The sequence below is a fragment of the Ursus arctos genome, unplaced genomic scaffold, assembly GCF_023065955.2.
Source record: "Ursus arctos isolate Adak ecotype North America unplaced genomic scaffold, UrsArc2.0 scaffold_26, whole genome shotgun sequence".
Classification (NCBI taxonomy): Eukaryota; Metazoa; Chordata; class Mammalia; order Carnivora; family Ursidae; genus Ursus; species Ursus arctos.
In genome coordinates, this window is record NW_026622941.1 from 18,010,638 (window position 1) to 18,035,295 (window position 24,658).

The 24,658-nt window shown below is 41.2% G+C and overlaps 1 protein-coding gene across 10 annotated transcripts in view; it reads left to right on the plus strand.

The window, feature by feature from the left end:
- Positions 1-24,658, plus strand: part of AEBP2 (AE binding protein 2) — a 133,898-nt gene that overhangs the window by 87,170 nt on the left and 22,070 nt on the right. For 9 of the 10 annotated variants that reach the window (XR_006409848.3, XR_008961506.1, XR_008961508.1 and 6 more), the window contains exons 9-12: positions 9,208-9,280; positions 10,879-10,938; positions 16,462-16,540; positions 18,409-21,309. The gene's annotated coding sequence lies outside the window, so the exon portion shown is untranslated. The remainder of the gene's footprint in view (positions 1-9,207; positions 9,281-10,878; positions 10,939-16,461; positions 16,541-18,408; positions 21,310-24,658) is intronic. The other variant, XR_008961505.1, reaches the window with a different exon arrangement.

Here is a 24,658-nt window from a genome sequence, read left to right on the forward strand (position 1 = left end):
ACACGCTCTTAATAAAACATGAAAGGAAACGTTCTTCGTGCCAAGAAATCACTCACGTGAGATGGAATCCTTTTAAATAAATCTGGTGGCAAGCTTTTTCTGGAAGCTTGAAGGAAGAATGAAATGACTTAAAATTTTGTTCGTGGCAGTCACCCTCAACCTTTCTTATGCAGTCCGCAAAGCCGGTCTAAAAACACAGACTCAGCCCTTGCAGCTCTTTTGTGCAGTCCAAACGGTGTGCAAAACCCTCTCTGGCTAATTCAGAAAGCTTTCAGGTGGTGGGGATGATTTTTAGATTTATGGCAAGTTCTGGATCTGACTAGAGACACAGCACGTTTGGAAAAATGAGGTGTGAGTACTCCCGGGCTGGGTGTAACCAGCCCCTGCCTCCCAGAGTCCTGACGTTCTAGTTCAGAACTTCAGGGGTGAGCAGTTCCGCACCGAGGGAAACAGGTTCCTTTGGAGGTTTTTGTTTTCTCTACAGCCAAGGACTGAACCTCTTTTCTTTATTACGTTTGGCTCAATACCTTTTTCTTAACCAGTGGCCCCATTTACAAGTAATGTTTTGCTTAGGACATCTTGATGCTGCTGGAAGCACCCGAACTTTCAGCCTTCCGTTCCCAAGCCTCAGTAAAACTCCACTGGTTTTCATATTTGCAAGTTTTTCCCACCCCATGAACGTTTCTCTTTGACATGGAAACACACTGTTTCCATCACAGCCCTGCTTGCTTGACCTTCCGTATCACTGATGATTTGTAGACACGAAGAATCCACCGCGGCCTCTGCATTCTTTCTCCCAATGTGGGTCTTTCCTCCATTTGCAGAGATGGCTGCCTGTTGTTTGTGAGGCCCCTCTGACCTCAACCTTTGGAGAGAATTCAACCAAGGAAAGAACTCAGCCAAGAAGTGAAACTGGATCAAACTTCTGAAGAGTGTGCAAAACACAATATCGGGGCGTCTATCTTCCTGAATAAGGGCCCAAAAAATTACTTCCCTCAGCAACCCCTAAAAGTGACTTCCGTCAGCAACACAAGCATGACGGGCAATATGAGGATATTATTACTTTTTTATTTTTCTTTTTAATCCGGAATCTTCTAGGGTGGGAAAAAAGTAATTATTTTGTTCACATTGGAAGTGGTAGCCATCCGAAGTTCCCTTTCTCTTGTTCTTTTTTCTTTCTCTGACTCAGTAGAACACAATTGTTGAAGTTTGTTTGCTTTTGTCGTCATAAAGGGCCGAATTCAGCCCTCTACTCAAACACATGAGAATTGTTCGTAGATTTATGACAAACCCTAGACCTGCCTATGGTAAAGAATGTGTATTTATTTAAATATGAAAGGCAATCCCTTGAGAGCATTGTGTGGGAACCATGCTGTTTAAATATTTTTATGCTGGAAAGATTGTCTTTTTCAAATCATTCTTGGCTTCCAGCCCTGGGGAGTGAAGCGTCATCCAGAGGGGCAAGAGAAAAACACTGGGTTAGCAATCAGGAGATGTAAAAGCCCCAGCTCGGTCTCTGCAGCGAATGTGTTTTGTCATCTTGAGCACATCATTTTCCCTCCCTCTACACCTTGGAGGAGTAATGAGTGGAATGATGTGGTTGAACTGAGGCACTGAATTTAAACTTTTTTTTTTATTTTATGTTTTTCACAGCAGTGAAATGTAATCTAACAAATCTTTCAAATGTAATCTTACACAAACGCTAGTACATAATATAGATAAAAGCTATATTTTATTAGATAATTTGTGAATTCTAAATTATAACATTTATTAAAAAGTTAGGCAATGAGGACACCATTTTGGTGTTCACAGACGATTGAAATGGGAGTTCTAGTGGTTTCCTGGGGGTGCCGTCACAAACCACCACAAACCAGTGGCTTTAAACAACAGAAATTAGGGGCGCCTGGGTGGTACAGTGGTTGGGCGTCTGCCTTCGGCTCAGGGCGTGATCCCTGCATTATGGGATCGAGCCCCACATCAGGTTCTTCCGCTAGGAGCCTGCTTCTTCCTCTCCCACTCCCCCTGCTTGTGTTCCCTCTCTCTCTCTCTCTCTCTCTCTCTCTCTCTCGCTGGCTGTCTCTATCTCTGTCGAATAAATAAATAAAATCTTAAAAAAAATAAATAAACAACAGAAATTAATTCTCACATGGTTCTGGAGGCTAGAAGTCCAAAATCAAGGTGCTGGTGGGGCCATGCTCCCAGTGGAGTCTCCAGGGCAGAATCCTTCCTTGCCTCTTGCAGCATCTAGTAGCCCTTGGCCCTCCTTTGCTTGAGGTAAACTAACTTCCGCCTGCCTCATCTTCCCGTGGCTGCCTTCCCTCTGTGTGAGGCTCTGTGTCTTCACCTGGCACTCTCCCCTCTTGTATCTGTTTCCTCTTCTTATAAGGACACTAATCTTTAGGTTAATAGAATATAACCTTATCTTAACTTGATTACATCTGCAAAACCATATTTTTATATAAGGTCACATTCACAGGTACTGGGGATTCAAATTTCAATATATCGTTTTGGGGAAGAGTTACAGAATATAGTATATAGTCATATTCATGTAAGTATTTAATTTTTTAATTTTGTTTAGTAGCACAAAATTGAGAAAAATACTGGCCCACACTAATTATAATTTTTTTTTTAACATGTCACCCTGCAATCCCAATCTCCATCTCTTCACTTAAACTGATCCAGTGGTCTCAAAGAGCCACGTTAAGAACTTTATATATCAACATTAAATTGCTGACAATATCCTAAAAAAGTCTCACCTTCCTTAATTAACGAGGGTTCACTCTTTAAAGTTGATGACTGGATTCCTGAGGTCTCTTAAATCATCACTGTATTTGGCTAACACTGTTTTCAAATGTCATAAAACCCTGAGTTATTCAGTGCTGCTGTTTGAAAACATCTCGTTAGTGCCAGGTTCTGTCTGACATTCCCTTAAAATTGCAAGAGTAAAAATAGTGTTACTTTGTATTGAGTCTAAACCTGGTTGCAGTTTTGTTGCTGACACAGTTAAAAATAGCAGCTAGATACTCCAGCTGGTTACAACGCAATCACGTTTGAGAGATGTTTAATTAATGGCAGTTTTTGTTTTTAAAGCACAGAAGTTGTTTACATTTTAATTTGAAATACCTGTAGCAGAACCTTATCTTGGAACTCCTAAAAACTTCAATGTAAAAACACACATCCTGGAACTTACCACCCTTATCATTAAAATAACTGAAAAGTCCCCAGTTTAAAGACTAATGCCTTAATAAATTTGACAGTTTTTACGGCTTATCCAACTTCTTTCACTGTGCCGGAGAGACAACTATTCGGCACATGTACGATGACCACAAGCATATTTCAGCAATTGCTTTTATCCAAGCAACTCTTTGTGTCATCAGAGTAGACATGATACATTTTTTGACAAGTTAGTCAATGATATATTATAATCTAATCTAAAAACGTAATTTTTTTCTCCACTTGTGTATTACCTAGTAAGTCTTCCTTGTGTTTGTTTTTTAAAAAGTAACCTCTCCTCCCAACACGGGGCTTGAACTCACGACCCTGAGATCAAGCGTCGCATGCAGGGTCCACTGACTGAGCCAGCCAGGTGCCCCCTGTTTTTGCTGTTGTTGTTTTAATTTTATTTATTTATTTATTTGAAAAAGAGAGAGAGCGAGGGAGATCACCAGCAGGGGGGAGGGGTAGCGGGAGAAGCAGTCTCCCAGCTGAGCTAGGTGCCCGATAGGGGGACTCGATTCCAGGACTCTGAGATCATGACCTGAGCCGAAAGCGGACGCTTAACTGACTGAGCCACCCAGGCGTCCCTTGTTTTTAGAGTATTCCTTGTGTGTGTTTGTGTGACTCTATAAAAACAAGCAAAACACAGATAACTGAAAATCCATATTTTCATTTATCTGAATCTTAAAACCTGAAATTTGAAGGAATCCACCAGATGTGTATTTTGAACGTGCATTTGGGGGTTAGATCAGTGATGGTAACCAGCATCGGTAGGGGCACTCAGAGGTATTTGGAAATATGTGGGGGGAGTTTTGGTTGTCTCACTACCTAAGGACACACCTGGCCATTGGTTTCCTTGAGCCAAGGAAGCTAGGTGACTCGCACTTGTCTCACTTGAAATGCCAGCAGAAAAGAAGGGGGATTATGTTTTTGTAAATATCTGCTTGTTTAACATAACTTGGACTTCAACAAGCTCTCTTTAGTAGAATTTGTCTTTTCCTCACTTGTAACAGTGGATGAGGTTGTTAAGGAACTTTCATTGTCAGATTTCAATTTTGTTCATATAAAATTTTAGTGGATGACACTAAGTAGTTCAATTAGGCAGGAATGTCTGAGTTGCTTATTTTTTGGAACTTTTGTGTTTTGTTGCAAAATCATGTAATTTAGCCGGACTAAAGATCGGAAGATTTCACTGCATGGATTATAAGAAGTTGAGCAATTTTAGTCTGACTAAAACGAGCCTGGGTGACTGCTCCCCTTGTACTTTCTTGCCTTTACAAGATTTCATGTGAAACACATATAAGCACTTATTTTTATTTCATTGGTCACTAGTTAAATATCACTTAGTGTCAGATTGGCCCTTTTCCTGATGAGACACAATCTTATTTATTTATCATCATATTTTCACATTAAACTTAATTTTTTTAACTAAGGATTCATTTCTACTTTTAAAGGTAATTCATCTCACTAGAAAAAAATTTTTTTAATTTAAAAAGTAGCTAAATAATCATGACATGTGTTACTTGTTGGCTGCACGGCTTTCTGCGACTTTCTGACAAGAGCAAGCACGGAGCAGAAGCATCTGAGCCTTGTCAGGATTTTGACAAATTTGATTAACCTGTGCTGAGCTGAGTCCACTCCCCTAATTGTAGGGGAGAGGCCATGTGCAAGCCCGAATTAAAAAAAAAAAAAAAAAAAAAAGACTGGCGCAGAATTACGACCTTTTCAGGGTATTACATATAAGTGTCCCAAAGACGGTTTTAAAAAAAAAGCTATAGTTCAAGATCCGCATAAAAACAAGGAAACCTGAGTAAAAGTTAATTTGATGGTGGTCTCCACTGTTTTCAAAGTTGGTGTTTTTACGGACACATTAAAAATAGTTACAATGTGTAATGGCTCTTAGCCTGCCGAATGGGCTTGCTTGGTCTAGTGCAAGCTAGTGTCATTCTTTTCTTTTTCCTCAGTCTGATCTCGTCATGTCTGTGTGAGCTTCAGTTTAAACAATTCTGGCGGAGAAACGTCCCCTTCTCAAGGTTTTCTCCTTTCCTCTCATCCATGTCCCAATTCTAAACTCCCAGAGGCTGACACGATCACTGTTCGAGATCGTGGAGGAGGGGACACTTCATTTCTTGGTCTTTCCTCGGCTTGTTTTACTGGGGAATGAATGGCAAGTTTGTATTTAATTTGCACTAAACAACTTGGCAAAAATGATGGCTCTCGAATTTAGCTGCTTTCTTTTTTACTTATGTCAGGAGGTCCATGCCTTACCGTTGTTTTTGTTTTTTTTTAAGTTTTATTTATTTAAGTAATTTCTACATGCAACATGGGGCTCGAACTCACAACCCCAAGATCAGGAGTTTCACGGTCTTACAACTGAGCCAGCCAGGCGCCCCCATGCCTTATGTTTGTCATGTGTGTACCTTTGCCCTGCAGATGGCCTCCAGGCTGGTGTACATCCATGCCTCCCCCCACGGGGCCCGTGGAAACTTCCGGATCTCCTCCATCCCTTTAGGAGCTGCAGGGAAACCCAGGGGTTTGTTTCTAGCTCCTCTTTGTTATAAATATGCCTTCTTGTCTTCTCTACTGTCTCGCTCCCTCAGAACGCAGCGTGCTCCGTATGCTGTGACTTTCAAAATACTCCACGTTTGGAGCTGAGCACATGTTCTGTTTACTTTGGGATTTCCCAGTTAGAGGTTTTCCATAAAGTCTTCTCTGGTGACTGACCCCTGAGCTGCCACTATGCTTCTCCAAGCTCTCCTTTTCTTTCTTCCGTTGAGAGCTTTTTTTGATCTATTTGTGGCAGAGGTGGAGGGGGAAGATTTGTTCTCCCAGTTTGTATCTACTTTTTGTAACATTCTGTTGTCTTATCCGGGCAAGGGTGGGGGAGGCAATGTCCGTGTGACCTCAGCGATGAAGAATGTGGCTTCTTTTTCTCTCCCTGTTGTGTAGCAAGAGATTCGGGCGTGGGAGGGTCAGCTGTTTTACTGCGCAGCTGGGGAAGAGCACACCCCTAATGCTTTGAAATATCCTCATGCCACACAAATTAAACAAACACAATGAACCAAAAATTAGCACCTTAAGAATCAACCATTTCTTCTTCCTTGAAATTTTTTTTAAAAGCAGTTTGGCTAGATGTCTAAAGTTCCTTCAAAGAAAGTCTTCAGTTTTCTGATTGCCGAATGGTGATGACAATTATACTTTGATTTCTCCAGGATTAACACAAGCAGGACAGAGTCACTTGTCATCCCCTTAAACACTGCTAATTGTGAGGAAATTTCCTTGGTAAAGAAAATGTGCATTGGTGGAAGGAAGGAAGGAAGGAAGGAAGGAAGGAAGGAAGGAAGGAAGGAAGGAAGGAAGGAAGGATGGGAGGGAGAGAAGAAGGGAGGGAGGAAAGGAGAAATTATAGAAAGGTAAGAATAAGGGAAGGAAAATTCCTGTTAGAGGGGAAAAAATTTCCCTACCCACAGAACCTTCTTTTTTTTGTTTGTTTGTTTACAGATTTATTTATTTATTTGAGAGAGAAAGAGAACACTCAGAGGGAGGGGCAGAGGGAAAGGGAGAGAGAAACTCCAGCAGACACTCTCCTGAGCAGACAGCCTGACTCAGGGCTTAATCCCACAACCCAGAGATCCCAACCTGAGCTGAAGCCAGGAGTCGGATGCTTAACCGACTATGCCACCCAGGCATCCCACTCACAGAAGACTTCTGACACCACATGTGGGGGAAGGGGGTTCCCACGCCAACCAGTTCTCTGAATCTCTCAAAACTGACTGGTGTCCTATGCTTCAACTGACACTACCCAGAATTAGCAGAGACCCCACAAGTCTGTTCTGCAAGACTGTCCCCACTTCAGAGGCCAGTCCCAGGTTGTCACCTGTACTTCTGACCAACAGACTATAAATCAGGGGTTCCTAAACCCCCTCCTCTGGTTCAGCAATTTGCTGTAATGGCTCACACAACTCACGGACCCATGTTTACTGGTTTATTATGAAGAATGTAATAAAGGATACAGGTGTACGGCCAGATGAAGGGGGGCATAGGGGAAAGTCTGGAAGGGTCCTGAGCATGAGGGTTTCTCTCCCATTGGAGTTGGGGGTACACCACCTTCCTGGCACACAGATGTGTTCATTAACTCAGAAGCTCTCTGAGTGCTGTAGTTTCGGGATTTTTTTTTTTTTTTAAAGTAGTTTCCCCACCAATGTGGAGCTCAATGTGGGGCCCGAACTCATGACCCTGAGATCAAGATCTGAGCTGAGATCGGGGACGCCTGGATGGCTCAGTCGTTAAGCGTCTGCCTTGGGCTCAGGGCGTGATCCCAGCGTTCTGGGATCAAGCCCCACATCAGGCTCCTCCGCTGGGAGCCTGCTTCTTCCTCTCCCACTCCCCCTGCTTGTGTTCCCTCTCTCGCTGGCTGTCTCTCTCTCTGTCAAATAAATAAATAAAATCTTAAAAAAAAAAAAAAAAGATCTGAGCTGAGATCAAGAGTCAGACACTTAACTGACTGAGCCACCCAGGTACCCCTGTAGTTTTTGGGATTTTTATGGACGTCTCATTACACAAGCATGATCAATTATTAACTCAATCTCCAGCCCCTCCCCCCTCTCCAGAGGATGGGAGGGGGATAAAAATCCCAGTCTCCTTATCATGGCCTGCTCTTTCTGGCAACCAGCTCCCATCCTGAATTTATCCATGAGCCCACCAAGTGTTACCGCACTAGAACAAAAAACACTCCTATTACTCAGTAAACTCCAAAGTTTTAGGAGCTCAGTGTCAGAAACTGGCAACAGAGATCAAATATATGTTTCTTATGGGACAAACCTGTGTTAGGCGAGATGAACTTGACCTGATGGATATAAATTCAATATAACATAGAGGGTAAAGGCCATGGCTAGTAGGATCTAGGGAAGTTTTAGGAAACATCCCTGTTGCCCTTTTTTTAAGTAGGCAGCAAGAAAAAGCCACTCTGGCTAATGATTCAGATAAAAAGTTAATTACATAGGTGAGTCTCAATCTCTGACTCAGAAAAAAATTGGGGGATTTGCCAAAAGTAAAAAGGTCCTGATGGGGGAAGAGATTTCACAGTAAAAACTTCTGTATACATTTGTGATGTTTTGTTGTTTATAATCATCGTGTACGCATCCTCTCCTCCCATTCTCTCTTAACCATCTCCAAGCAGCCATCTAAAATAATAATATTCAGTAATATTCAGTTTTGGTTTTGTTTTTTTAGAGAGAGAGTGTACACCTGAGTGAGCGGTGGGGGGCGGGCAGAGGGAGAGGGAAAGAGAGAATCTTGAGAATCGTGAGAATCGATCTCACGACCCTGAAATCATGACTTGAGCTGAAATCAAGAGTTGGGAGCTTAACTGACTGAGCAACTCAGGCACTCTGTGTTTCTTGTCTTCATAAAAATTTAGTTACCCATGGACTGAGCTCCTTTGTACTCTTCATGGCCAATGTTCATAAAATAGTTAAGAGTTAACCTCATTCATTGTTTCCACATACTCTCTTTCCCCTCTTCCCCAGATTCTAGTTTAACTTCCAGCCTGCCGGTGCACTGAATCTGTTCTACCAGTGAACTCCATGTTCTAAATCCAAAAACTTATCAGTCTTTATTGGTAGACTCTTCATCAGTATCTGACACCATTAACTACTTTCTTCTTCAAATGCTTCCTTCCTTTGTGTTTATGACCCTCTCCTCTCCTCTGTCTTTCTGGCCCATCTATCTTAGCCTTGTGGACTGTCTTTCTTTATCCTTTGAATATTAGTAATTTTTAGGGTTCTATCTGGGGCTTTCTCCTGACACACGTTCTCCTGACACGTTTCCCCTCAATAATTTCATCCACTTGCATAGTTTCAAGTATTATCCTTATATCGACAATTCCATCCCTTTTTCTCCTGAGCTTCAGACCTATATATCCACGTAATCTCTTAACGTTTCCACTTCGTTATCCAGTCCACATCTAAACCCATTTGTCTTCCCCACTAGACCTTCATTTTCCTCCAAGTTCCCGTCTTCATGAATAGTACTTTGTCCATCCAAAGCCAAGCTCGAACACTAGGTAAGTTTTTATTCTAATATCTTGAAGAATATCAGGGTTTGCTAACATCCACACTGTGCTTTAGCCGTGCACATTTTCTCCAATCAAGTGAGGAAGAATAGAGGAGAGAGAATAGAGGAGAATGTCTATGAATTTACAATTATGGTCTCGAGTTAAATATTTTTAAGACCCAGATGTTAACCTAACAAGGAATATGGAAGATCAGCAGGACTATTGTACTATAAATTCAGTTAATGTGCTCTTTATTGCCAGAATTCTATTGTCTATAGAATGTTTGGAAAATTTTTAATCCATCTTTCAATGGGTTTCAAGAGATACGGCCTAAAGATTTGTTATGGTGATTTCTGGGGAGATTTTGAATCGAAACCCCAGGTACCTATGCAGTAGTCAGGTCCACTAAAATTCCAAGGAAATATTCCCTAAGAAAGAAGAGTCTTTTATGCTAGAGTAAAATGATGTTAAATAACACTGTTCCTTTTTTTTTTTTTTTTAAGATTTTATTTATTTATTTGACAGAGAGAGACAGCAAGAGAGGGAACACAAGCAGGTGGAGTGGGAGAGGGAAAGGAGACTCCCTGCTGAGCAGGGAGCCCTACATGGGACTGGGTCCCAGGACCCTGGGATCATGACCCGAGCTGAAGGCAGACGCTTAACGACTGAGCCACCCAGGCGCCACAAATGGCACTTTTCCTTTTTTCTGGGGTTTTGGCTGAGGCCCCAGAGCTGGGTATTATGGTTATTAAAATCCCACATTAAAGACGTATGCTGGACCCATTTATCAAAACTCATTGGAGAGAGAAAGGTTAACTCAAAGGATTTTGTAGTAGAGTTTTCTGGAATTTTACCTCCCTGGCCCTTATAGAGGAAGAGTCTTTATTGATGGGTCCCTGAAGCCATGTGATGGGAGGATTTGGAACCACTGCTATAGGGACTGAACCAAAGTGTAATCACATCACACTTAGGGGAATCCGGCATGATTTCCCTGGAGTCCTTCTCTCCCTGGGGGAGAGAGACTGGTGTGTGGGGTTGGGAAGCTGGGTTGGATGAATTAATTTTAAGTTGGATACATAGAGAGTTTTAAAAAATAAACATTTAATTTTAGAATAGTTTTAGATTTAGCAAAATAATTGTGAAAGGCGTTCAGAGAGTTCTCATATATCTACTATTCAGTCGCCCCTTATGAACATCTTATATTAGTATGATAGAGTTGTCACAAACAATGAACCAGTTTTTTCAGTTTTTCCCTGAACTATTCAGAAAGATGTATAGGAAAAAATAAAAGATAGGAAAAACATATATAATAGAATAAAAGATGTATGAGAAATCAAGTAAAGATATAACATGAATATTCTTTTTCTTTTCCATCCCACTATTATACACAGTTTGTCCTGTAGCTAGGAACTTATATAAACCACAAATATCAAAGAATACTTCTCTAACATAGTTGAAAGAATTGTTGATGGAGCAATTTGTTACATGTATGTTAAACCATTGTTTAATAGGTCACCCATTAATTAGAGTACTAACTATTTAAAGAAAATTCATAAAAAATTAAAAGTGGTGTGCTTATCTAAATGTGAGATTCTTTTTCTTTTTAGGAATACAGATAAAACTTTTGTACAATGAAAGTAAAAGAAACATAATGGCAAATATGTATGGTAAGTAATTGCTTAAAGCCTGATATGAAAACTATTTTTAAAGAGTTTATTTATTTAGAGAGAGCATGCACACGCGTGGGTGGGGGGAAGGGTAGAGGGAGAAGGAGAGAGAATCTCAAGCGGACTCCATGCTGAGCGTGGAGCCTGTTGTGGGGCTCAGTCCCACAACCCCAAGATCATGACTGGACCTGAAATCAAGAGTGGGATGCTCAACCAGCTGAGCCACCCAGGCGCCCCTAAAGAAAAATATTTCTAAAGAAAATGTTAAGCTCACAGTGGAAAAATGGATGATGGCTGTGATAGAGAAAATTGCATAAAATGATATACAAATATTAATTTAACATTTACAAACTGTTGAGAGGAAAGCAAGCTAAGAAAAATATAAACAAAAGTTAAAAAAATTATTGGTAATACTTTGGAGAAAGTGGCAAATCACCATTTATTGGAAGTACAATTAATTAGTTCAACCTTCCTGAAGGACAATTTGGCAATAATGGGCCACAGAAATTTTAGACTTTCTCTTCCCAGTAATTGTAATTCTGAGAACTTATTCTACAGAAATTATTCCAAAGAATAAATGAACTATGCTTAGAGAGATTATCTTGGTCTCTGTATTTATTATAGAAATAAGTTCTACATCAAAAAGGTTGGGGGTGCCTGGCTCAGTTGGCAGAGCATACAACTCTGGACCTCATGGTTGTGAGTTCTGACCCCATGTTGTGTGTAGAGATAACTTAAAAATGATTTTTTTTAAAAGGAGGAAATTAAACAATTTATGTTCTGATAACTTAATGGACTATTTTGCGATCATTAGAAATAATAGTTATGAAGACTGTGTATGTATATATATATATTTTAAGATTTTAAAAATATCTTTTTTAAAGATAGTCACAAGATATTTACAAAACTTACAACCCTGAGATCAGGAGTCACATGCTCCACCGACTGAGCCAGCCAGGTGCCCCTGTATATGTTTTATATACAAAGAACCAAAGACTTGTATGTAGGTAGCAAAAGAATTTTAAGTAAAAAAAATTAAAAGATAATTTTTTATCAATAAAGATTAAGTTTATGTAGAAACAATACATTGTGAAAGGATCATAGAAATGTTATCAGTAGGACTTACATAAATTGGTTATCAGTATAATTCTTTAGAAGACATTTTAATAAAACTGTCACTAAAAATATTTATTACTTTGATATTAATTTTTTTTTTTTGGTGCAAAAAGGTGGTTTTATTAAAGCATGGGGACAGGCTCTGTGGGCAGAAAAAGCTGCCATTAATGCCTATTTTTAAAAAGATAAATTGAAGGAGATATTTTCTTCCTGAGAAAAACAAATAGGTATTCTGATATCAACAGATACGATAGTATCTTATTAATAGTTGTCCAAATAGCGAACAAAACCTAAAATGCTTTTATTTAATTATTTTTCCTTCTGTTTAATCCATGCATATTTCAGAGAAAAGTTTACCCAAACCTCAGATTCATCTTTTAATTCATAAGAATGCTGATTCGGAAAATGTGATGTCTGTGTCCAAGTATCTCACTTACTAGATATTCAGTGTTCTCATGTTTTGTTGACAGAAATCACAATTAAACTTCCTATGATTCCAGTCGGGAAACCATGCCCCCTTTCATATGGATAAAAAGTGCCATGACATTTTGTAAAGGCATAATATGCTAGTTACAAGTTTATTGAGTTTTTATGAAGAGAAAAGGGTCAGAGCAAGTTATATAAGTAGGTCTCATGTGAAAAGAGATTCTAAAATCTAGAAACCAAGAAAAATAGAAGTTATAAAGCACAACTCATTAAGGCCTATGAAGAATGAAGGGGTAGGTTTTTCAACACCATTTAAAGAGGTGACTTGAGTCTTAATTTTGGCTTAATTAGCAATTGATATCAAATATTTACTTCTTTTCCAAGGCAAGAGGCCAAAGCAAAATATGCAGTTTGTTCAAAGCTCATCATCTTTTTACTATGGTGCAAATAATGGTAACATAATTACCAAAAGATAGTTGTATCATCCTCTTAAACATTTATATTTTTCCCTAAATTTTGATACTTTGGCAGAAAACACTAAGTAAATTGAATATTTGTGTAATGTGACACATGGTGACATTTAAACTGAAATATTGAATTTCATTGTTTGTTTAAGAACTTGCAATGGGGGCACCTGGGTGGCACAGTGGGTTGAATGACTGACTCTTTGTTTTGGCTCAGGTTGTGATCTCAGGGTCTTGAGATGGAGCCCGACGTCAGGCTCTGTGCTCAGTGCAGAGTCTGCTTCAGACTCTCTCTCCCTCTCCCTCTGCCCCTCCCCACTGGTCTCTCTCTCTCTCTCTCTCTCTCTCTCTCTCTCGGATAAATAAATAAATCAAAAGAACTTGTAATGGTATGACAGTGAAAAGGTCACTTTTCTCCCTTTTATGTCCCATTTGTTCATATACAATCAAATCAAATTTTTGTTGTCAAATGTTTTTCCTCCTAAGATGTATGTATGTATTTAAGTAGGCTCCACACCCAGCCCAACACAGGGCTTGAACTCATGACCCCAAGATCAAGACCTGATCAAGACCTGAGCTGGGATGAAGAGTTAGACGTGTAACTGACTGAGCCACCCAGACGCCCCAATATATATTCATTTTTGAAAGACAACAACTCAGTTTGAAAGACTGGTTCATGCTTCCAAAGAGGAAGATAGTTGTCACAGAGTTCGAGACGAGCAGATGATGGCACGTAATTAAGTCATCTGCTTGGGAATTAATCACCAGAAATTTTTGAGAAAAAGAGTGCCTCCTTCAGGGTCCTTCAAAGGGTAGCGGGATGATTTCCTAGACCCTCCATCAGGGGTAGCTTTAGTTTGGATTGTCACTCAGAGTACAATTGTGTTAAGGCTTCCCTTTCCATGAGCATTCTCCTCACCCTGAGAAAACATATGGTCTCCAGACCTCCTTGCCACCTGAAAAATGACTGTGGACAACAGCCAGATCTTTCCTGTTCTTTATAGAATTTTTTTACATGAATGTTTCTTTCTCCTCCACCAGCCTTTTCTCTTGTGAAGTTTTATATGAAGAGAGACATTCTCTAAAACATTTGTCTGAGTGCATTTATCAAAAATTGCTTCATACATACCACATAGTCATAGAAATGTCTTCTCAGAAACTTTATATTAACATCTGAGAAATTGCTGCCTCTGCTCTTTTTCAAAAGAATAAAACAGGATTTTCTATCATGTTTAAGAGTAATTCTGAAATGTCAAATGGAGAGATTTGGAGAACACAGGTCTGTTCAACCATTTTGTAGGAAGGCCTCAACAGATTAGTAAGGCAGGAGAAATCAGTTTTAGAATTATCTCTTCATGAACTTACTGTATGGCCTACATTTTCGTTCCTGGAGCGTCCTGGTCAGGTCTTGAACTTGGAGTCAGATATCCCTCAAAAGTCCCATCTTATTACAGCATTGTCTCAGATTTTAGTATTTCTTTGTTTGATTAGGTTCAAAAGTGCTACGGACTGAACGTGTGCCCTCCAAATTGCTATGTTGAAATATAGATGGTGTTTGGAGGTGAGGCATTTGGGAGGTAATTAAGTCATGAGGCTGGAGCCCACACGAGTTCGATCTGTGCCTCTGTAACAAGAGGCCAGAGAGCTAGCTTGCCCTCATTCTGCCATGGGAGGATATGATGAGTAGTCAGTCGTCTGAAACCCAGAAGAGGGCCCTCACCAGGACCCGATCATGCTGGCATCCTCATCATAGGCTTCCAGACTCTGGAACTGGGAGAAGTAAATTTCTATTGTTGATAAGCCACCTAGTTTATGGTGTTTTGTTATGGCAATCTGAGCTAAGGCAAAGTGTGGCTGGGATTCCTTGGTGTAGTTCCTTAGAAGGAAAGCCATGTTAGAAAAAAAAAAAAAAAAAAAGACAAGTTGTCTGACACTCATGTATCCAGCATCTAATAATGGCAAAGGGATAGGATAACCACGGAGAAAGGAGGCAGGGAGCAATTTTAGAACCAAGCTGGGCATAAGCCACGATTTCTGTCGACTCTGGGAACAGGAGTCTTTTATTAGGGTTCATTTCTGCTACTGGAAAGTAGTTTTCTGTGGCTCTTGGTTCTGCCTTCTGGGTTTTGGGTCAACCCTCTAAGTCACACTTTTTTCCCCACAAAAAATGACGTGTGCTTGCATCTGAGGAGTGCACCCAGCTTGATTTCTGCTCAGAAGCCTCTTCTTATTTTGAACTGTTTTTGACCCATTTAGCCCAACCTTTCAAAGACTTTGTAGGCTTCCTATGTACTACCTTTTTTTTCTGCACAACTTGTGTATCAAGTTAGGATGTGCTCCTTTTGACAAAAGCCACACTCGCCAAAGCCTTCTACCTTGTGCTGAGACACAGGGTGCTGTGGGAGGAATGCTTTAAAGAATCTCAGTAATCCTGTGGTCTTTCTGAGAGGAGCTATGAGGCAATGACTTAAATATTTCTGAGGTTTAACAAAGGGTCTTATAGCCACAGTATTTTATTTTATTTTATTTTATTTTATTTATTTTATTTTAATTCCAGTCTAGTTAACGTACAGTGTAATGTTAGTTTCAGGTGTACAGTATAGTGATTCAGCACTTCCATACATCACCCCATGCTCATCATGACAAGTGCGCTCCTTTCTCCCCATCACCTATTTTCCCCAACCCCCCTCCCCTGTCGTAACCATCAATTTGTTCTCTACAGTTAAGAGTCTGTCTCTTGGTTTGGCTCTCTCTTTTTTCTCCCATGTTAATTTGTTTCGTTTCTTAAATCCACATATGAGTGAGATCCTACGGTACTTGTCTTTCTTGGACTGACTGACTTCATTTAGCATAATCCTCTCGAGCTGTGGCCACTCCCGCCATGGCCACATCGTTGCTATAGCCACACTTGATCTGAGCTCCCCCTCCTCCCCCCGAGGTCACATTTTGCTGGCGGTATTATCATCTCCATTTTATAGAGGAGGAAGCTGAGACTTAGAAGGTTAAGTGACTTCCAAAAGCACATATTGCTAATTTCCTCCCTTCCTGAAATCCAAAATCAAACCAGAAAGGTAGAGGAAAAATAAAAAGAAAAAAACAGATAAGGAAGAGTCTGTCTCTAATACAAGTTTAAAATGCTGCGGCATGTGAGGGAGAAAGAAGATCAGACAGGCTTCCTGGAAAAGGCAACGTTGGGTTTGGACACACATGAAGAGGGACGGAGAGGCACTTCAGGCAGCGGAAACAGAAGGGAGAGGATCCATGCGATGAGGAAGAGCGTCTACTATGGGAATGCAGGGCCTCTCTGGGGTGGGTAGTGGTGGTGGTGATGATAGTGAAGTGTAATGAGCCATATGATTGGAAGTGGAGGGTGGAGTGAATTTTGGAAGACTTGGAATCCTAGACTGAAGAGGTTGGGTTTAATCGAACAAGGATTCAAGAGCTTTCGGCACGATCTGTTGTTTCTCCTTGTCTACACAATCATTTACACTAAAATCTCCGTGTTTCCATACTCCAGGAGGTTGTTGTTCTCTTTGTATTCCAGTCTGGACAATGTATATGAAAGCAGTTGAAAACGGAAGCAGTGTGCATAACAGGTGAGAGCTCGAATTCTAGACTCAGGCAGACCTGGAGTAGGACCAAGTCTACCACCTACCATTTGCATCTCTTTGGGCAAGGCTCTCAACTTTCTTCCCCCCTTTTTTTGAGAGAGAGAGAGAATGTGAGCAAGGAGCGGCGGAGGAAGAGGGAGAGAGAGAATCTTTAAGCAGTTTCCGTGCTCAGCACGGAGCCCAACACCAGGCTTGATCTCAAGACTCTGAGATCATGACCTGAGCTGAAATCAAGAGTCAGACACTTAACTGACTGGGCCACCCAGGCACCCTGGGTCTTAACTTTTCTAAGCCTCCCATATTCCCTTGAATGGGAATACCTATCTTAGAAGTTTGCTGTGAATATCACGTGAGATAACATGTGTAAACCACTTAGATTAGGACGCATGGTAAATAATCAGTAAATATTGTTACAAATAATTATTATTGAAATTTAAAAATTACTGTTATGGACTGACTATTGTCCCCAAATTCATATGCCAATGTGACTGTATTTGGACATAGAGCCTTTAAGAAGGTAATTAAGGGTAAATGAGGTCCGAATGGTGCGGCCTTAATCTGATAGAACTGGTGTCCTTATAAGGACAGAAAGAGATCCTAGTGCACACAGAGGTGAGGCCATGTGAGGTCATAGTGAGAAGGTGGCCATCTATAAGCCAGAATGAGAAGCCTCACCCCAAATCAACTCCGACAGCACCTTGATCTTAGACTTCTCACCTCCAGAGCTGTGAGAAAATAAGTGTTTGTTGTTTAAGCCCCGCAGTCTGTGGCATTTTGTTATGCAAGCCCTAGCAGACTAATGCACTGCTTAAAGAAAATGAACTCAAAAATAAAGAAAAGAATGAAAAATTGTATTCTTTTGTATGCCAACAGAGTCAATGTCATAGAACTTTCCTTTTAGCAAGACAATAAAGAGTTTTTTCCGGCAGCCCAGACCCTGATAGTTGAAGCACAAGTATTTAGTTGCAGCTTTAGAAGTTCATTATAAAATCTTATGAAAACTCACATTACAACATTTAATATAGCCATATGGTGTTACGGTACTGTGGATTATGTGTGTGTTGGGGATGAGTGGGTTGTGAGGAAAGAATGGTAAATAAAAGAACTATGATTTTAAAAAGTCTCTCTTTAAGATAACATTCAAGAGTGACCAGGGATGCCTGGGTGGCTCAGTTGGTTAAGCATCTGCCTTCAGCTTGGGTCATGATCCTGGGATCCTGGGGTCCTGGGATCAAACCCCACATCTGGCTCTGGGAAGCCTGCGTCTCCCTCTACCTCTGCCCCTCCCCCCACTCATGCTCTCTCTCTCTCTCTCTCTCTCTCTCTCTCTGTGTTGCTCTAATAGAGAAATAAAATATTTTTTTTAACATTTTTTTAAAAGATTTTATTTATTTATTTGAGAGAGAGAGAGACAGCCAGTGAGAGAGGGAACACAAACAGGGGGAGTGGGAGAGGAGAAGCAGGCTCCCAGCAGAGGAGCCCGATGCGGGGCTCGATCCCAGAATGCCAGGATCACGCCGTGAGCCAAAGGCAGACGCTTAACGACTGAGCCACCCAGGCGCCCCTAAAGAAATAAAATCTTTAAAAAAAAAGTGACGAGATACGCAGTTATGAAATTTTTCAGTAAACCCAAGAGGCCATGGATTATAAGATACTCTGCTATTTTACACATATTATTTAGAAAGAAAATACAACCAGAATGCTTATTGTATCAAATGTAAGATATATTAAAATGTGAAAAAGCAAGTTCATTTTAGGATCTGGAAGTATACTGGTTGACCATTAAATACAATAGTCAAACCATATCAGATGTGATAAAGACTCTATAGCTTTTTTTTTTTTTTTTTTTGCAGGAGTTTCTGCGAGAGAATTTTTGTATGTGGTTAATTAGCTCCTCTGCTCTATCTAGAATTGTACTAGCTATGTACCATCTTTCAGGTAACTGAATTAGAAAATCATTATTCCAATCATTTTCTGTAGGATCTTTGGACTTTATTCTCGTGTAGAACTCTGATTGAAAAAGGCTGCCAGAGAATAATGAAGAGAGGAATGCTTTAAGAGTTTAAAGTTTCTCATTAAGGAGATGAAAACAACCACTCGGAAAATCGTTACTTTATTTCCACAGGCATTTATACTACTTTCCAAACACCATTTTCTAAGCAGGTAATCATGGGGACCTCACGACTCCGTCTCCAGACACCCATACTAGTAGTAGTAAGGACCACATTTATCTTACCTCGAGTATAATAGTCTGAACACTTCCATGCAAAGGACAGAATCCAAGTTGAGTTGGTATAATAATTTTTCCTGGTCTCAGAATTGGATTCAACTTCTCAAATTTTGCTCTTAGGGATCTTTCTCCATTTATTTGCTTTGTTTTTCTTTGTGTTAACTTCCTTCTCTAATAGGCGCTCTCCTTGTGGTGGAAAAGCTCATGTCTAGCAAGGAGGGGCTTTGTGTGGTTTCTACAGCTTACTCTCTCATTAGGAGGAAATGATCTCTCCTCTCTAATCTACAGGAGAGAAATTTATTGCCCCTTTTTGGCCGTATTCCTGGGCCATCATTGTCATTGAGGGATCAGGTTTTTGGACTGTTCAGCTTGAGTCCTATAACTTCCTTTGTGGCGCAAGGAGTGTGCTCCTTGTTGAAAGACACTATAGATACACATGGAACGTAGGAGAGAGGTACAGTTTGAAAAATGAATGGATATAGGGAAATAAAAATAACATATGTACATTATTTTGAGCATGGTTCTTAAACTCAAGCCATATCCTGGTGGCATAAGCGTAGGACTTCTTACAAATCTGTAGGTTCACTGTATAACGGTATGCTGCCTAAGGAGTGAATGAAGACTGATACCTAGCCTTGCCTACCAAACCACAGTTACCCCATGATCCTCCCATAGGTGGCCCTTTAATTCCTACAAATGCCCCAAAATAGCCCTTCACAAAGGATCCCTAAGACCTCTCGATTAGAATATAAATAGAGTATATCAATACCTCTTTTGTATCAGATAGCATTGGACGCATAACAAATACTAGATTTTGTGGCTTTAAACAATCATTTATTTAGCTCATTGATTCCATTGTTGGTGTTTTGGGCTGGGCTCAACCAGGTGGTTCTTCTGCTGATCTTGGCTGGGTTCAATCATGTGTCTCCAGTCACTTGGTGAGTTGACTGTCTATCTGAGGTGACTGGGGCACAGGTCTCTTATCCTCTGGCAAAATAGTACAGGTTTGTTCTCATGGTGGCAAAGTTCTAAGAGCAGCAGGTGACAAACTCCAAAGTGAAAGTACTTTTGAAGCTTTTGCTTGCATCACATTGGCCAAAGCAAATCATAGAACTTACCCAGATTCAAGAGTGAAGATACACACTCTATCTTTTGGTTAGAGGAAAAACATGTGAGGACATTTTTGCAATTTACTACACCTTTTATGTTGCCTACAGAACAAGACCTAAAGTCTTAGCAGCACTACCGTGGTGAATACTCACAGAGCTATGCAAATCCTGTCAAGTCTTACTAGAGCTGCGTTTTCTTATGAATCTTGTGTTAAGCCTATCCTCAAATTCCCTTTTTACATATCACTAATGCTGCAAGTTCTTGATCTTATTTTCTTGTTTGTTCAGGGGCTGGTAGGAACACCTTGAATCATTCCGAAGAATAATTCATTGTTTATTGGTTGCTAATCATGCAAATTAAATGCTAGTTTTACCAGTAAAGATATTAGTAGAATCATGAACATTCAGAGACTCCTAGAGCAGATACATTGTCCAGTTTAATGGACAATAGAGAACGTTCTTTTGGCTTTCTTTATTAAGAAGAAAATCAGCTGGTTCTTTTGGCTTCAGGCATTTCAGTATAATACCATAGAGTTCCAGAATGCCATCTTCTCCTGTATTCTGTGCGAGGGGGTGTGGATGGAATCTCTACCAGGAAATAAGTTCAGTTCCAAGTATCCTTCGAATTCCAGGGTGACCAAGGCCTCTCTGGTTATTTGTGAAGCTGACCTGCATTTTAAGGGATTTTAAGACATAGGTGGATTGATTCTCTTTAAGTCTGGGACCTCCTCTGACTGTGGGCAACAAACAGTCTAAATGTGGTCATAGGGTCACTAAACTTGCTGGAATCGTTGTATTTGGATTATATAGTGTGTAGAGAGAAATTTCTTGTTGAATATAGTTTGCAAGCCTCTTTAAAAATTTTCTTCTAAAAGCCTTATTTGTTTCTGCATTGCTTGGGAGAGAGCTCCAGGGTGGTTAGAATGCTAGTGGCTGCAGGGAGGGGCTCAGGTACGAGCCCTGGCACCAGGCGGATGCCCCTCAGAGGCCTCTGGGCGCCAGAGGCTTTCCAAGAGGAAGAGTTACCCGCCCAGCCCAGCCTAGATGCCGGCCAGCCGGTGGAGGAGAGTCAGGTGGTCGCCACCTTCCTGATGAGTTTCACGTCCTCGCCCAGGAAGTGGTTCTTCGGGCAGCGGCCGAGATGCGCGTCTGCGCAGACAGAGCCGGGCACGCAGAGCGGAAGGGCCGGCCTCGGGTTCTTCGACCGCACTCGGGCAGGTTCCGTGGAGTTCGAGGCTTTACCCCACTCATCTTGGGACGGCTTCTCCACTTGCTGGGAGAGGCCGCAGCCGGTGCTGCGCTGGGTTGGCATTTTCAAGAGAAGCTGGCGCCCTCGAACTTGTTTGCTGACTCGCAGAAGCGGCCCACGCCCTCCGGAGCCTCACAGTCTCGTGCAAATAGAAGCCCGGAGAGAGGTAAGTGTGGGGGCCCGCAGGTGCATGTAGACGGTGGCATCCACCAGAGGAATACTTCTGCCAAAGTGGAGAGCTCGTGGTTGATCGGCGGTGAGGAGCTAACTAAGCTCCAAAAAGTGCCTCCTCCGGGGGGGGGGGGGGCAGAGGATGGCAGAGAAGGTGGTCCTGGAGGTTGAGGCTGGAAGAGGTGGCAACTGGAAGAGGGGGTGTCGCTGAGTCACTTTTGTCCACTGTTGAAGCGAGGGGACAGAGCTGCGGCGCTGTCGGGGGCACGAGAGCTAGAATCATTCTTGGGAAACTTCCTCAGGAATGATCTTACTTACATAGCACAGAAGGGATATATACGTCATGTGTTTTGGGTAGATTTTTGTTCTCTCCGGTTGTGGAAGACATATTTAAGTATCTGCTTTAATCATTTGTTTAACACTTTTAGAACAATTTCTGCATTAATTTACAAAATAGTCCCCCGTGTAGTAAACACTTTTACTTGATTTGAAAAGTCGTTCCACCTTCTTTTGAGAACTGTTGACGATTCCTTTACCCAAATAAATGGTTTTGGTAAGGCTTTCCCTTCCATGGGCTTGGGTTCTCATAGCACTCCGCTTTCCTGACCAGTGCTTGATCAGGGATGGGAGAATTTAGTTGGACCAGAGATTTTCCCAGCTTTTTTTTTTTTTTTTAATGAGGGGTGCTCTGGCTCTTTTCTCTATGATTATTTAAGGATAGTGCTGGATGACTGATGTGCAATCATTTAATATCTAGAAACAATAATCTTTGTGTTTTTCGCTTCCCACTTCCTTACGCTATATTGATATGTTACTCCAAGTCATCCTCATTGCCTTGAGACGAGAGCAAGAAATAACTAAATCTTAGGGTTTCAATTTTTTTTCTTGTTTTTTTTTTTTTTTAAAGATCTTATTTATGTATTAGAGAGAGGGAGAACTAGAGAGAGAGTGCGCGCGCACAGAGGGAGAGGGAGAGAAGCAGACACCCTGCTCAGCAGGGAGCCCAATGCAGGACTCGATCCCAGCCAAAGGCAGACACTTAGCCGTCTGAACCACCTAGGTGCCCCTAACAATTTTTTCTTCCCCCAAGTGGGGTTTTGAGAGTCAAAAGAGAGGACCTGAGAGAAGCTAGACACAGAATTTATACTGTGTAAGTTCTATAGTTAGCAAGAAACTTGAGGAATAATGAAATAGCCTCATCTGTATCCCTGAGGAGACCAGTGGAGGACACCTGGGCTGGAAGAGGTGGGGGTCTTACTTGCAGGAGATCAGAGTTGGAGGATAAGAGGTCCTCACCTGGGGCGTCAGCTTTAAGGAGCCTGTTGAGTTTCACTGGTGCTGAGTTGAGGATGCTAATGGGAGCCAAGCTGATTCTTGTAGATCATGCATCCTTCTTCCTGTGTGCCAGGTGTGGATTATATACCAGAAGGTCACCTGTCCATTCGGAGACTTTGATAAGCTATGTTGAAATTGTCTAGTCTGTACATTTCAAGGCTCTGGTGCACCTCTCTCCCTATTTTTCCCTCTTCTCTCCAGTGACATGATGGAGTGGAATCATAAGTCTGGAAAAATGATTTGTTTTTTCGCCATACAGTGAATGATTTTCTCATCTCCATCCAGTAATCTGTTCTTTTCCCCATTAATAAATTGATACCACCTATAAAATTTACGTATATAAATGGGCCTGGTCTCTGGAAGGCTACCATCTAAAATAATAAGCCTCAAACTTTCCTGCATTTTCCATGACAGCTGAAGGATAGAAGGAAAAGAAAGAACTGTGGAACGTACCTACACTCTGTCACTGGCCTGAGGTGGGGCAGGCGTGACTGGAACTGCAAAACTCATCAACTGAGCCTACATAGGTTTTTAATATCTGGCGGGTTGCACAAATGGAACTTTGTAAATTTGAGTGGAGAAGCTTGGAGAATTTGGCAAAGCAGGGTTATATTCATGCTAATCAGTTAAAAAAGAAAAATAAGCTGGGTAAGAATGGGAACAGAGCAGATGGGTTACATAGAGATTTCTGGAATATTCTGAGAACATGATAGATTAAGTAGGATTTGATGAACTGGCCTGGGAAGCTGATGATTGTTTCTATGAGAAAATGCACTCCAGTTTTCAACTCAGGATATCTGGAACACATCTCCCTTTGTCACAACTCCAGAAAGATTCACAGGAATTTCACTTTCTCTCTATTCTGATCTCGGAGATGGGAACTATCCTCTCTTTAAACTGAAACTCCACGGATAGAAGCAGGAACAAGTGGGTGGGAGTGTTGATTTTTATCTCCACGGAGAAAGGGAATTTTACAGTAACGAGAGTAGGGTCTCTGATGCCAGGGTTCTATCCATACATATCTTTATGAAACATAAAACAGCTTAGAAAAATGTGGGAACAGAACCCAGGACTTGGTGGGAAAGCAGGCCAGAGCACCCTTCCTGCATGTGAACCCTTGACTTCTTCACGTGCTGCTTAGGGTCCAAATGGTTGATAATGTCACTAAAGCCTAGACTATCTTCAAAGCCTGCCTGGCATGCAATGTGATACTGATGGAGTATCTCCTCTCCTTTTATTCTGGCGACCAGTGGGATGGACTTGACGCCGGGGCATACTCCGTGAACTCATGACATGGGATGGGGCTAAAGCTTGGCCAGCGCCTGAAAGGTTCCGTCGGCCGAACTAGGGAACATTGGTTCTCACTGATTAAATAAATTGGTTAGAGATGAGACAAAGCATTTAATCTGCCTTGAACAGATTTGATTAAAAAAAAAAATCTTAAAGGGCACCTGGGTGGCGTAATTGGTTGAGCGTCTGCCTCTGGCTCAGGTCATGATCCTAGGGTCCTAGGATCGAGTCCTGCATCGGGCTCCCTGCTCAGTAGGCAGCCTGCTTCTCCCTGTCCCTCTGCCTGCTGCTCCCCCAGCTTGTGCTTTCTCTTGCTCAGTCTCTCTCTCAAATAAAGAAATAAAATCTTTAAAAAAAAAAATCTTTAAAGTATACTGAAAGTGGCTAAAAACTTTGTATCTTTGCCTTAATATAATAATTTTGTGCTGGAAATAATATATATATTGACATCTAAGCATAAAGAAATGGAAATATTAGGTGTCACCGAAAAACAGATGAATAACCTCTTTCTCTCCTTTTCCTTTACTCCTCCCTCTTCCCCATTTTCTCCTTTTTAAAAGTTAATTTAATAGATTAAGGACATCTTTAAATGACTATAAAAATAAAGATGATGTTTAGACAGTTTTCCCAGCTGGAATGCTCTGTTTAAAACACTCTGTTTTCACGGCCTGCACTGTTTATTTTACATTCAGAGATGTGGGCACATGGGAACCGTTTGC